The 14,828-nt window shown below is 31.7% G+C and overlaps 1 protein-coding gene across 2 annotated transcripts in view; it reads right to left on the reverse strand.

Annotated features, from left to right (window-relative positions):
* THEMIS (thymocyte selection associated) overlaps positions 1-14,828 on the reverse strand; it is a 195,811-nt gene that overhangs the window by 108,800 nt on the left and 72,183 nt on the right. The gene's annotated exons all lie outside the window — the stretch shown is intronic.

Here is a 14,828-nt window from a genome sequence, read left to right on the forward strand (position 1 = left end):
ATAAAAATGAAAAAAGAAATACTGAAGACAGTTGTATAACATTGTGAACATACTGAAGACTCTGTTTTATACTTAAAATAATACATTTTATTTATGCTACAATTTACCACAATTTAAAGTATCTGCATATTTCCATTTAAGACTTCTCAGAAAATTTAGATAACATGTAACTCACTAAAGAGAAATATATCATCCAGAATTTGCCAAATTTCCTTGAATATAAAACTCTTGGAGAAACATCATTATTAAATCACAGCATAATATACCTTAATGTTCCACATTACTTTCCTTGGAAAATATAAGGTTAGGTAACTGCTATAAATTGACTTTTGAATTTATATCATTCTTTCATTTCTAATTTTGCTATAGTCTGTTTTTTCCTGTAATACTATTAGTATAGTCACTAGTGTGTATATAATATATATTTATTTATTTTACAATTTCAGATACAGCCTGTTATGCTTCCATGCATAAGTGCTGAATTCTCCTTTGATTTAGTTTGCTTTTATTTTATGGGCACATCTGCTTTGTAGCACTTTCAGAAATTTATTGAACAAATTTTAATAAATTCCATAAAAATAAACCAAAGGAAAAAATTAGGTAATTGCTTCCTTAACCCATAAAAAATAATGCTAATATTATACAGCAGTATGCACTAATAAGACAGTGTATTAAAAAATACATATAGAATGATATAACTTGTAATAATCATTAGTTTATTCAACAATATGTTCCAGTTAAATTAATCCATACATCAAATATTCTTAACCAGGTTATAATTTTGTGTATATTTTGAGTTACTGTACAAAAATTTATGATCGTATTTTTATAGCTGATCCTTGCTTAAACAAAAATGTATGGAATTTCAATTATTTTTAGACATGAACTTCCTGAAAAAGTGTGGGTGATATATCTAGCAAGAACTGAGTAAAGTAGCATATGCAGTGTTTGGTAGAAACCTTTAAAAAAATGAATGGTGTTCTACTGCATGTTCTGCTTGATCATAGTAGGCCAAAAAAAATTATTTTCAAGGAACTTATTTTATTATGTCTTCTATGAAGGAAAATTCAATAAAATAATATTCTTAAATTTACTACAACAAATAAATTTGCCTGTGTATATATGCTTACATATACATATATGCATTTAATTTCATTTGTCTCCATGTGAAAATTTATTTCTAGGAGTTCACAATCATTATCAGGTTATAGAAAATCCAGCAGTTTTGTGAAATAGGTCTAAAAATAACTACCTAGAATCTTGTAAATGGTAGACACATTATTTTATTTCTATCCTTGCTATATTGATGACATAAGTCACAGAAGAATTAATTCAGTGTCTTCTTTCTTGGGGAATTGGGTTCACCTAAGGTAATAACAGACTTAAAATGTTATGAGGTAGAAAAAGCCTGAAACCCTAAGGGGCACTATTATTTCAAGTTAATCACACACTTCAGAGCTGTCTTCTTGGATGTCTCTATTGCAAGAAAAATCTATCCATGGATCTGTGTGTTTTCCCTTAGAAGATGATAAAGTACATAGTTTAGCATACTAAGTGGCAGAAAACAGGAAAAAAAAATGATTAACTTATTTCTTCATGTACTATTTGCAGTCAATCCAAAGACTATCTCCTCCTTGTAAATAGTCTCTAATACCATATAAACTAGGGCAAGTCAGCAACAGAGGTAGAGACAGAGAGATTTAATACATTATATATGTCATATTGGAAATTCAATTTCACAATAACCTAAAACACTAAACACCTGCCAAATCAGTTGAAAATTTGACCATTTCTTCCTGCATCTTTTTTAGATAAAATATGCCCCTAAAAAAAAAAAGAGTATGATACCTTTATTCTGGGGAAAATATAATTTGTTATTCTTTTTTTTTTTAAAAAAAATTTATTTATTTATACAAGAACCTGGGGTACAGGCCAGATTCACGGGAGGGTGAGAGGATTCACCAGAGACAGGGTGGGGAGCAGAACAGGTAGACTGACTGAAATACACTGCTGAGGGGAGCAGTGGGCGTGACAGGAGAGGTCTGCTGTGCCATGTGGGACCCTCCCCTGCCTGCCGGATTGACAGGCTCTGCAGAGGCTGCGGGCATAGCGCTGCACTCAACCACCTGCACCACCAGGGGAGGCCCTAATTTGTTATTCTTTCAAAGAAAGCCAAAATATATTGAAACCTCAGTGATCATGAGAGTGATGGTAAAATAAAACAATATGTAATCTTCAAAAAATAAAAAGTTGAAAGAAAATAGATTTCTATTTCCAAATTTATTGTCACCTATTAAAATGGCTATTATTGTCATTTTTAAATTAGGAGAATTTAGTCTTAAAGAGCATGTCCCATGAACTAAACATAAGAAAATGCAGTAAAATGACCTATTGAAAATTATTCAATAAATGAATTTAAGATTTTTTTGCATGAATTTTAAGAATTTGGAAACTATATTTTAAATTAATTCTTAGTTATCTACATTTTTAACAGTAGTAAAAACTAAAATTTGTATAGAAAGTTACACATTTTAACAATTTTTTATATGCATCCTTTATCCTTACAACAATCTTGTATGAGCAGCAAAACAACTATTATTACTGTGACATATAAAAGTAATCATGGTTTTCAGTCATGACACTAAAATCTTAAAACAGACCATTGACATCAAGTCCTAGGCTCCTGTTACCACATCATGTATTTCATAAACAGTGCAATGATTAAACAAGTAAATACCTGTAACATGCTTAGATAGCACTTAACACATAGGAAGCAGCTATTAAAAATGTTATTTCCCCTCATTTCCTGTCACTCTGTAATTCTAAACCACCGAGGATGGTTACGAGGTCAGAGAGTTAGTACCTATAGGGTCACAGAGGACAATGTAGTTATGCCAGTTTATCAAATTAGATGACAAAAAATACACAGAATCAACAATTCAGCATTTTATATACCTTGAACAAAAAAATCCCAGCAACGATAATTTTCACAGATTTCACCAGAGTATTTGGATATGGGAATGTCCCTCAGGTGATTGCTTTAGGTGGACTACCTTTGGTAAAGTGTTCCTAGGTTGCTTTGAGAAGTTTGACCCCATGCTTTGATAAACTGCTCAGAATTTAACCACCATAATTTTATGCCCATAATAAGCAGATTATAGGGAGAAGTAGGCACATTTAAAATGCAAATATTGTGCTGCTTGTAGTTATTCACAAAGGTATATATTAGACACAGTTGCTGAAGTTCCCTTGAACAAAAGAAACAGCAAAATGCCAAGGCATATTTGAAAATGTGTTTTATTCATCGTTCTGAAAGGTAGCTGAAGCCAATTGAGGGAGGAGCATACTCTCCCCTTATTTTAATGATCTTAATTTTGCTAATGGGATGTTAGTGGATCGAGTTTGGGAGCCATGTGGTGTGACTGCATTGTTCAGTATTGATGCTGCCTGCAAATTAAATGTACCTAAGTAGCCACCTGTTTATGCTTATGATTATGTATAACCCCATATGTTTCTCTCTCTACACATGGGAGGTAAATATTGAAAAAATTATTCTGGTGTGAAGGGTGAAAACAGCAGCAATTCTTCTATAACTGTCAACATATGCTGTGGTGTTTCCTTTAATGTTGTACTTTTTCTGACATATTTGCTGATTTTTGCCATGCAGTGTTCAAAAATAATCTGTTACCCATGGTTATACAAAACAATTAAAAATCAGTTTACATTAAAATCAAATTAGGAAGAGAGATAATTTTCCAATATAACCATAAGTTTTAAATGCATTTCAGAGCTTATGATTTAAATAGATTTTGATTTGCAAGATAAAGAAAATAACTTCTTTCCCCAAAATTCATAGGCATATAAAAAAGGAACATTCTCTTCTTAAGTATACCCTTTGATTCTATATTATTTGACAACAAAAAAACTAAAACATGAATTTGAAAATCCCACCTAAAATCAGTAATGGGCTCTTTTACTAGCTACTTCAACAATATTCCTGCTGGATTTGATCTGGAAGCAGCTTGCCAGACCCCATATGTATTTGACCTGTTAACTAATCAGCAAGGACTTGGGAGCAGTTTTGAGAAGAGGTAACACTGTAGAAATGCCTCTAGCTAGACAGTCAATATTTAAATCCCTCTTAATTAGATACAAAACAGAGAAAATTCCCAATCTTCATCTTATGATTTAAAGTCACAAACTGTAGTTAGTCTTTTCCATTGGTCCTTTAGGCAAGTCACTATCTAAGTCAATCTCTGAATAGTCTGAGGAATTTCCACATTGTTGGCAAAGAAGATAATGATGGAAAAGATGAAACTTACCACACCATCAAAAACAAAGAATAACAGACTAACTGCTCCTAAAAACCTGAAGTTATTTCACAGTAAGCAAAATAGAGCTGACATGAAAACATCCAAGTCCTACTCATTCTGGCTTTCAATAAACAGAGGAGTACCTCTAAATTTTTGAAAGATAATATAAAGAAGGATAACAGTCATTGAATACTTTCTACATGCCAAACTTTATAGCATGAACTTAATGCTTACCTCAATTCATTTATTTAACTTCAACTCCTGATAGAATTTTATGAGATACATAATATTCCTATTTCCCAACTTTATGGATGAGGAAATTAATCACTACACCAAAATACATCAGGGAGTTTACCTAGATTTAAAATTTGGGGAATTTTTTTTCAATCTTGATATATACATTGACAAAGACAAAAATGTTTTAACAGCATCAAAGCTATGCTATGTATATTCATTTGGATCCTACTTGTTTTATTTAACATTGAACTATGATTAAGCCTCATATTTAAAAAAATTAATTTACAAAAACAGCTTTTAATGGCTCCATGTTATAAGGGATGTATCACAACTTGTTCTTTTCCACACTGTTAGGCATTTAAATTCCATTATTTTATTATTACAAATAATTTGAAGATGATACTTTCCTTAGATTTTATCCTAAGTGGAAACACTTATTAAGCATTATAAAGTTCTTTTCTCTTCAGATTGCTGGTTTCAGAAGGCCAGGGACCAAAACATAAGTGTATCCCTTAATCCATCAATATCATTGCACATGCACAGAAGAAATATTTGTCACTTCCCTGGAAGATGACTCTAAAATATCATTTTTTTTCCAGAAAGATAACATTTTATACATCCTTTAGTTGGGTTTGAGAGTGACCGTTTAACTTACTTACTCAACCTCATTACAACAACTGTAAAACCTTAACTAATAATATGTGGAAAAGTTGTAATTATTTTAATTTACATAAATGAGTATAAACTAATTTCTATATGGCTGTAGGTTATCTCAATTTCTTCTGCCTTCTGATTATTTCCCAATTAGTATTCTTCTAGACTATTTGATTGTTTTAAATTTTAGTAAAGTATTCTTTTCAAAATTATGTCATTTGCTAGGAAAATTTTCTTCCTGTTTTCACTTTTCTGGTATACAGAAAGTGCTATTTAATATGATTAAATATATTTCTTCTTTATGGTTTTTCATTTTATTTACTATTAGGAAGTTCTTTTAGATAAAAATATAAGTTCTACTAGAAATATATCTCATTTAATTTCAGATTTCTTTTACTATATGGCATAAGTTTGATGATGTAATTTCATCTATTATTTTCACATTAATAACTATTCTAGACTAACTTACAAAATGATTCTTCCTTTAGCTCCAGTTGTAAAATACCAACTTTATCACATAGAATGTAATACTCTATATTAAGGCCTGTTCAGATCTATAAATAAATACCTAAGTGAATGCACACTAGAGTCAAATTCAAAACTTAGCTCTGATGTTCTACAACCAGTACCACTATGATTTGTTGACTCAGCTTTTGATTTTCTTAAGATTAGTTGTAATTTGTTATAACTTTTGAGTAGATTTTAATATTGGTAGAATAAGTACTCCTTTATTCTGTATTGTGTTTAAAAATATATGCTTGATTTGGCCTCCCCGGTGGTGCAGCAGTTGAGCACTGGGTTGCGAAGCTGCCCGCGGCCTCTGCGGCACCGGTTCGATCCCTGGCTGCTCCCCTGCCACCGGAGGAGGGTCCCACATGGTGCGCAGACCTCTCCTGCCGCCCGCTGCTCCCCTCAGCAGTGTACTTCGGTCCTTCTGCCTGCTCTGCTCCCCGCTCTGGCTCTGGTGAATTCTCTCACCCTCCCGTGCTTCTGACTGTACCCAGTGCATGTATAAACAAAACAAACAAACAAACAAATGAATAAATAAAACATGCCTCTATAAATAAAAAAAAAATATATGCTTGATTATTTTCCATTGTTTATTCTCCCAAATTTAGGGACCGTTAGAATTACTCATGAGTCAACATAATAATTATGATTATAAGACATGTTCATCATTGGTTCATCTTACAAATTAAGTCATGCAATTGATAAACACGTGTGTATATATTTACATACAATATTCAGTTTTCTCATATAATCATTTAAATGTCCTTTTAACTACAATGTAAAAAAAACTAATAAAATGTCCTTTTAATTATTTTTGATAGCTTTCATAATATTTTTAAGATATTAAATAAGTAAATAAGTTAAAGTTTTCTATCATTCCTCCTATTAAGTATAAAGATGTGAAGCCTGGTTATTCTATGCTTTTACTATGGTATTTTTAAAAAGATTACCTTTGTATAAGTGCTATATGTAGAAAATTATGACTATATGTTATGTATACTGCATATAAATATGTGTTTATGTGAATATTTTATATGCTTCCATATGTTTGGTTTTTAAATATATTTTTATTCTACCATTCTAGTAAATGCACTAATTTTAATAATTAAAAATTTTTGTTTTGTTTGATTCTATTTTTCTGGCAGCTTTTACCATAAATAATGATTATTACTTAATTTCTAATAGTTTTCTAATTAATTTCCTCTAGCCTTATTTTACTAGTCAAAATTTTAGAATAGTGTTAAGTAAGAGTAAAAACAAACACCTTTACAAGAATCTTCTCTTTTGTCTGTCTTTCTCACATCTACACCTGATTCATATGAGCTATGGAGTGTGACCTCCCCCACCCTCTGCCAGGTCCTGCCATTCTCTAGGACTCTGGAGGTTTATAGACTCATATTGCTAAGAAACTTGAGACAGGGACATGAAAAATCATTGAATTGTATACTTCAAACAGCTAAATGTTATGCTATGAAAATTATAGCTCAATAAATCTGTTAATTTAAAAAATCAAAAGGAGGAGGAATGGACAGTTATGTAGCAGCTTCAAAAAGCAGTTAAATTGGTCCACTTATTAGTTCTTGGTGGGAACAAAATTGGCAGTCTGTATGGAATGTGATTTGGTAATATACATCAAAAGCTTTAGAAACATTTTTACTTCTGAGATAATTTTATGCACATGAAAGTTTTATAATAATCAGAATCCTAGTTAAAACTTCAGTTAAAAAGCTGCCCATTATAGAATATGCTGCATAAATGAACCACGTTCAGGATAGATTTAATAAATTATATGTATACGAGGAACTACTACATAGAAAATAAAAATTATGTTTGAAGAATATTTAATGGTATAGGCAATTCCTGAAAAAATATTGTTGCCATTATATTAAAACATATTTACATGTATGTAGGTATGCAATTTACAAGCAAATAATGGAAGGAAACATCAAATATTAAAGCTAGTTAGTCCTGAAGATGAGATTACAGGGAACAATAATTTATTTCCCTGAATCTTTTTCTATTCTTTAATTTTCTACAAGAGATTTTTTTTAAGTTAAGCAAAGTCAATTCACTTTATAACTAAAAAGTTATGTTATTGTGTCCACACCAAAACCTCCCACAGTTATATACTGTAGTTTTATTCACTGCCGCCAAAATTTAGAATCAACCAAGACATCCTTTCAGAAGGTGAATGGATAAACTGATGTATATCTTGACTATTGAATATCATTCAGCACTAAAAAGAAATGAGCAATCAAGGCATAAAAAGATAGCAGGGAAACCTAAAAGCACATTAACAAGTGAAAGAAGCCAAACTGAAAAGGCTATACTCTACGATTCCAAATATACGACATTTTGGAAAAGGCAAAAAACTATGGAAACAGTAAGAAGATCAGTGTTTTGCAGGGAGTTGCAGAGGAGAAAGATTGTACAGGTAGCACACAGATGATTTTTAGGGCAGTGAAAAATAGCCTGCACGATACCATAATGGTGGATGCATACCATTATACACTTGTCCAACCCACAGAATGTACAACACCAAGAGTGAACCATATGTAAACCATGAAATTTTGATGATCATGATATATTGAGGTAAGTTCAACAGTACCATTCTTGTGGAGGATGTTGACAGGAAGGAAGCCATGGATGTGCAGGGACAGAAGGTACATGGTAAACTCTCTGTACTTTCCATTGAACTTTGCTGTCAGTCTCAACACTCAAAAACATGCCTATTTTCTAAAAAAGATTTTGTACCAATAGCAGAATCTCTAAATCACTGGTATAATACGGCAATGTGCTTTACCAATGTCCAGTTAAGACAGTCAAGACACAAAAGATGTGAGCAGACATTTTTTAAGGCTAATTTGGTTCTTTTCATGAGAATTCCTTCATGGTAATATTGTTAAGGTAACACCATGAAGAGCTTTAGAGGTATTGTGCATACAGAAAAGGAGGTGGAAAGAGCTAAAAGCAATGAGATAGGTTTTTTTGAAGATGAACATAAAATGTTTAACTTTTTGTGGAGTTTGGTTTACATTGTTGTTGGTATTTTGGAAGCAGAGGCCCCCTCCTGTCAGGTGTAGCTATAGCCGCACACCCACCACTAAAGCACCTATAGTCCTCCACCAAGTGCTCCCTTCCCACTATATACTTAGTAAATACATAGTTCCACAAATGAAATAGAGGGAAATTAATTTTGAAAAATGTCAATCTATTACATATTTTGATAACCAGGCATAAAAGTGCAGGTTTCATAAAATTTAGTCATTTATCCTTAGTCAAATTCTTGAATATATACTTCCATTAATCTGATTTCTGTCATTGGTTATTCTTTAATACTTTTCTGTGTTTTTCAAATTAGAATTAAAATTATTTTTTAAATAGTCTTATTGTAAAGAGATATAGATATATTTTGGAGATAATTCTTTGTGGCATTTCTACATGCCTCAGCAGCTTGAGGAAATAGATTTGTTTTCTAAGTAGTGAAAAAATGATACAGTATCTCCCTCTTGAGAGGCATTCCAGGATAGTAAAATCTCCCTACATTCCCCAAAGGAGATCTTTTTTTTTTACATTCCAGGGTAATAAAGACAATTGTTTTCTCAAGGGAAAAGATTGGCAGGTTTGCCAGTGGCCCCTGGCACCTCTGGGATTTCCTAAACTAAATATTCCTTTGTTGTGCCTTCAATTGATCCTGTTCTCTATCACCCCATGAAACATGGGGCTCCAGGAGAACCACTACAGTAGGAAGCACAAGCTGCCTGATGTGGCATGAGACTGTTGAATTTATTTGGCCTCCTTGCTTCATCACCCACCTAATTTATTAAAGTGTGGCATAACAGCCTACCAGCTGTGAGGCTAGTCAGGGATTGTATGACCACTTGACAGAGAAAACCCATGTATTCATCTATCTAGCAGAAATTAATTTAAGAGGCACTGCCTATAGCTTGTTTTTAAAGTATAATTTAAGCCCATTAAACATATGAAGGTAATTTTACATACAGTGAATTTTCTAAATTCATTAAAAATTCTTATTTCATGTTATTTTAAGACTAGCATTTATTTAGACCTTTGAACATTTTAATGGAGAAAAACAACATATACGTAACAGAAAAATTAAAAATTATGTCATATAACCAGAGAGTCTATGGTTTCTCATTATAACAGTGATGCTGCTTCACAAAAAGATCACCTCTCTTTTTCTATGACTAAGCAAGAAGTGCTTCAGAGCACTGACTTTGGAGTCATACTGTTTTGGTCTGCATTGCTGGTCTCCAACACAATACCACTACTAGAACATTGTATTGAACATTTGCAATGTGACTTCTTGAAATCTGTATGGCTAGAATTGAGATGTACTGTAAGCAGAAAACACAGATCAAATGTTTAAGACTTACCTTGAAAATAAAACATCTCAATAATTTTATATTGATTAGATATTAAATGAATATGTTTTAGGTACCTGTTTTTAATAAAACATATTTTAGGACAAATTTTACCTTTTCTTTTGAACAATTTTTAATATCTATGCTAGGTAGCCTCCCAGATAGCTCCAGTGACTTCTGCCTACTATCATTAAGGCCTTTGGTAGTCCCAGATTACACAAGCATTTGTCTGTGTGGTCTAAAGAATACAGCACAGTGATGGCATATCATTTCTGAGGTTATAGAAAACTATGGTTTCTATATTGGGCTTTCTCAGATCACTCACTCAGGGAAATCAATGGAGTGAGTCATGTGGCATAAAAATAAAGTCTTCTGAAACAGTCACATGAATATATTCATTCATGGACAAACGAGCATAAATGTGCGATCTTAAAATATATTTGTATCACACAGTGCTAATGTAAATTTAACACAACCACTTACTATGTGATCTTGAGCAAGTTGCTTGATCTCCTATAACTGCTTCCTCATATGTAAAATTTAACAAGTAACATATATATGCATAAAAGTATACGAATAGTTATATATGGAAAAGTACTTAGAATAATCTCTGGCACATCATCAGATTTCTCATGTGAGTGTGTGATATGGACAGGGGAAGATTATATAATAGTAGAGAATGTTCCATTCCTAAGCTCTACTAACACATTTTGTACATGCCTCTTACCTTCAACAGCACAACTTCCACACAGTAATAAAAATCAGCTTGAAAATTCAAAATAAAAAATGTCTTCAATCTAATCTTATAATTTTAATTTGGCTTCATACATGCAACTACAACAGTCCTTGAACATATGGTTTAGAGACACTTATGTGAATGTTGTTTGAGAGAAAAAACTGTTCATCATAAAAATGTATCGAAACACTTTCTTCCAGGATATTTCTCATGGCTAAAGAAAAAGCATTTATTATTCATGTTTTATAACACTATGAAGCAGAAACATATCTTTCCAAGAAGTAATCTAGAGATGTGGAACTTCAATCAACCCAAACATTATATGATTTACCAATATATGAGGAAAATGCAATCAGCTATTAAATATCAGAACATATTTTTGTTATATTTGGCAAGAATGGAACATTTTCTAGATCATCAAAAGGCTCAGCCAAGAGGTTTGTCTTCTAAAAGAACAAACCGTACTTCTAAAGCTGTGTGCTTATTTCCATAAAGAACTGAAATGGTTGCCTTTTATTTCTTAATATAGAGAACATTTTTGAAGTGACAAAATAGAGACATAAGGAAACATAACATTAATGTAAGATGCAACTAGTGATGCATATTACAAATTTAGGCCCCATTCACATTTTGGCAAAAAATCAGTTTCCAGTTTGTGCCCCTAAAGTGTCCTTGCCAAAACTTTATAAGGCTTTCCTTTTTTGACTGCTACTTAAACTTCCATTTGCTGGAGCTGTATCTATAAACTGTATTTACTAGTGAAAGGCTGAGCAGAGTTTTCTTCAGCAGAGCATTTGTATTTGCAAAGAAATCAGCAGGGGCACCTTTGCAATGATCATCTTTAAGACTTTCAAATTTCCAAGATAAGTTTAGAATCTATTTTAATATACTTTAATGCAGAAGAGTGGATGATGTCAACAAAAATTCTAAGATACTGATCTCTAAAAATTATCTCTCCCATACAATCAATGGAAGAACTGGTTTAAAAAATTATCAGAATTAATTTTTCCAGACTCTGAAAATTTATCCAAGATTGTTTGCAACAATCTGGGGAATATTTATTAAAGAATAAAACGTCTGATTCTTGGTGAGAACAGCTAACTTTGAAGGATTTTGGCTTAATGCATTCACACTCCTCCCACCCTTCAACTCCATGTAGTGTTGAAAACCCACAGCCTGCAGTCAGAGCAAAACCAGCAGTTTGGCAGTCACAAGATGGGGCAGAAAGGAGCTGAAGTTCTGTCATAGCTCATTCTCAGAGATGTGTCATTCTTTGACATGTCTGGTGACTCACTGGAAGATTCTACTTACAATGTTGCCCTCTTTTGATATTATTTTGAACTTAGTGGGGAAAAAACTTTTCTTCAGGACATTTTTCAAAAACAATGAAAGGCAAATATTTAATTTTTGTGGTTTTCTGTATTGGTGTATAACAGTTGGGGAAAACAATAGGCTAATTTGTTTAAACCAAAAACTTTAAAAATAAAAGTCTCTAGATGAGAAAAGATAAATTCCTAAAATCAGAAAAGAACAAGGAGACATTATTACAGATTCTATGAACATTAAAATAATAGAATTGTATGAGCAATTCTATGTTCCAAATGTGATAATCAACATGGACTGGATTGTTTTCTTGAAAGACACAACCTGCTGAAATTCATACAATGAATTGTCAATTTAAATGACATGTAACTATTAATAAAACAGAGTCAATAATTAATAACGATCCAAAATAAAAAGTACAGTTCCAGAAAGTTCTCACTGGTGAATTCTACCAAACATTTAAGGACAATTTTATCATAATTCTCTATAATATCTTTAGAAAATAGAAACAGAGGGCTTATTTCTATTTATTTTATGAAACTAACACTAATACCAAAACTATGCAAAAGATACTACAAAGAGAAAACCAGCTGCAGAACAATTTCTCTTATAAATGAATGCAAAAGGATTCAGTGAAGTGTTAGCAATTCAAATCCAGCAATTTATAAAAAGAATTATCCTATACAAACAAGTGGAATTTATCCCAGGTGTTCAAAGATGATTCAGCATTTGAAAATCAATTAATGTAATTGATAATAAAGTAAAAGAAAAATCATATCAATAAATGCAGAAACGATATTTGACAAAAATCAAGATTAATTCAAGATTAAAGAAAACTCACTTGGCAAAACAGAAATAGAGAACTTCCTCAACTTGATTAAGAATATCTATACAAAGTCTACGCCTATCACACTTAATAGTGAGAAACTATTTACCCAGGTTGAAGACACAACATCCATACAGTTCACACAATGAACTGTGGTACATCCAGACATTAAAATCTTGTTCAGTATTAAAAAAAATAGGCTAACAACCTTGAAAAGGTTTTATGAGATTTGATATTTGGGAAGCCGTGCATAATTGGTGGTAAATAATATATTGTAAATCTATATATCTTCTTAATTTTGCTGCAAACTTAAAACTAACCTTAAAAAATAGTCTTAATTAGGAGGGAATTAAAATGGTATACTAGAAATTATTTATTTTTTAAAAATGCAATAATGAAGGAATAGAGGAATGCAAAAGACTTAAGGAAACAAATAGCACAGTGACAAATGTAAATCCTTCATTATTGGTAATTACATTAAGTATAAGTGAATTAATTACTACAATAAAAAACCAGAAATTGACAGAATGGATTTAAAAACATTTAAGTTGTTTGTGCTCTACAGAAGACATACTTAAGATTCAAAGACACAAATTGTTTGCAGTAAAAGAACAATATAGACTATGCAAATAGTATGCAGAAGAAAACTGAAGAGACTACATAAAATCAAACAAAATAAACTTTAAAACAAAAATTGTTACTAGAAACATAAGAATTATTGTATAGTGATAAAAAGTTTACTCCATCAAGAATTTTGTTTCCTAACAAAATTGACAGGAAAAATAGATACTTTAACACTAGTTGGAAACCGTGATACTTCATTTTCAATACTGGATAGAAATAAACAGAAGAGCCACAGGAAACAGAAGACTTGAACAACACTATAACCAACAGACATCTGCAGAACATTTCACCCAAGAACAACAGAATAGATAATCTTCTCAAGTTGAAATTGAACTTTCACTAGGTTTGGCCATAAACAAATATCAAAACATTTCTGAAGATAGAAATAATATGAAGTATGTCTTCAAACCATAGTAGAATGAAATTATAAATCAATAAGAAGAAATTTGCAAATAGGGGAAATGTTTTTAAAAAGATAAGGGACCTTTTCACTGAAAATCTACGTGGGATTCCAAAGTTAAAAGTTTCAAATAGAATATAAAGAAAGAGATGTTTCTGTTGAAATTTATGAAGAATATTTGTGGCCTTGAGTTTTATCTTCCTCCCTAGCACTGATGTAGGATTACTCCTCTATATATGATAGCTTTCATTATCATCAAGATTCCTCTACGAAAGGAAATATTCCTTAATCATCACCAATCACTCTACCCCTCGATTTAAACTAGTTTTGAAAATAAAATTTTCAAATTATTGCTAAAATTGATGCAAGCTTATCATATCAATTGAAAGTTTAAAGATATATTCTAAACAGCAAGTTGACAAGTTAAACTGTTAGTCGAAAGCTAAGTATTTTAATTGATCTAATAAGAAAAACTATCAGAAGATGCTAGTTATTTTTAATTAACTAGATATTTACTATATATATATCTCCTTTAATACTATGAAGATAGTCATAATAAATGAGATTCAGAGTCTATCCTCAGCAATCATTAGGCAAATGGTACACATACATAAGCCACACAAACAACTTAAATTGCATGCAAAATATAGTAAATCAGGTAATTGAGGGATTAAAGTCTACAGTGGTCAAAAAGGGTTTTACATCCAAAAAGGGTTTTTTCTTGAGTATTCTCAAGAATACTTTTAAAGTAATGGTTCTCAACCTTGGCTGCTCATTAGTACCAACGAGGAGCTTTATGCAACCTTGATGACCAGACTTC

Source organism: Talpa occidentalis, unplaced genomic scaffold (genome assembly GCF_014898055.3).
Source record: "Talpa occidentalis isolate TD23 unplaced genomic scaffold, MPIMG_talOcc4v2.1 talOcc4.2, whole genome shotgun sequence".
NCBI lineage: Eukaryota > Metazoa > Chordata > Mammalia > Eulipotyphla > Talpidae > Talpa > Talpa occidentalis.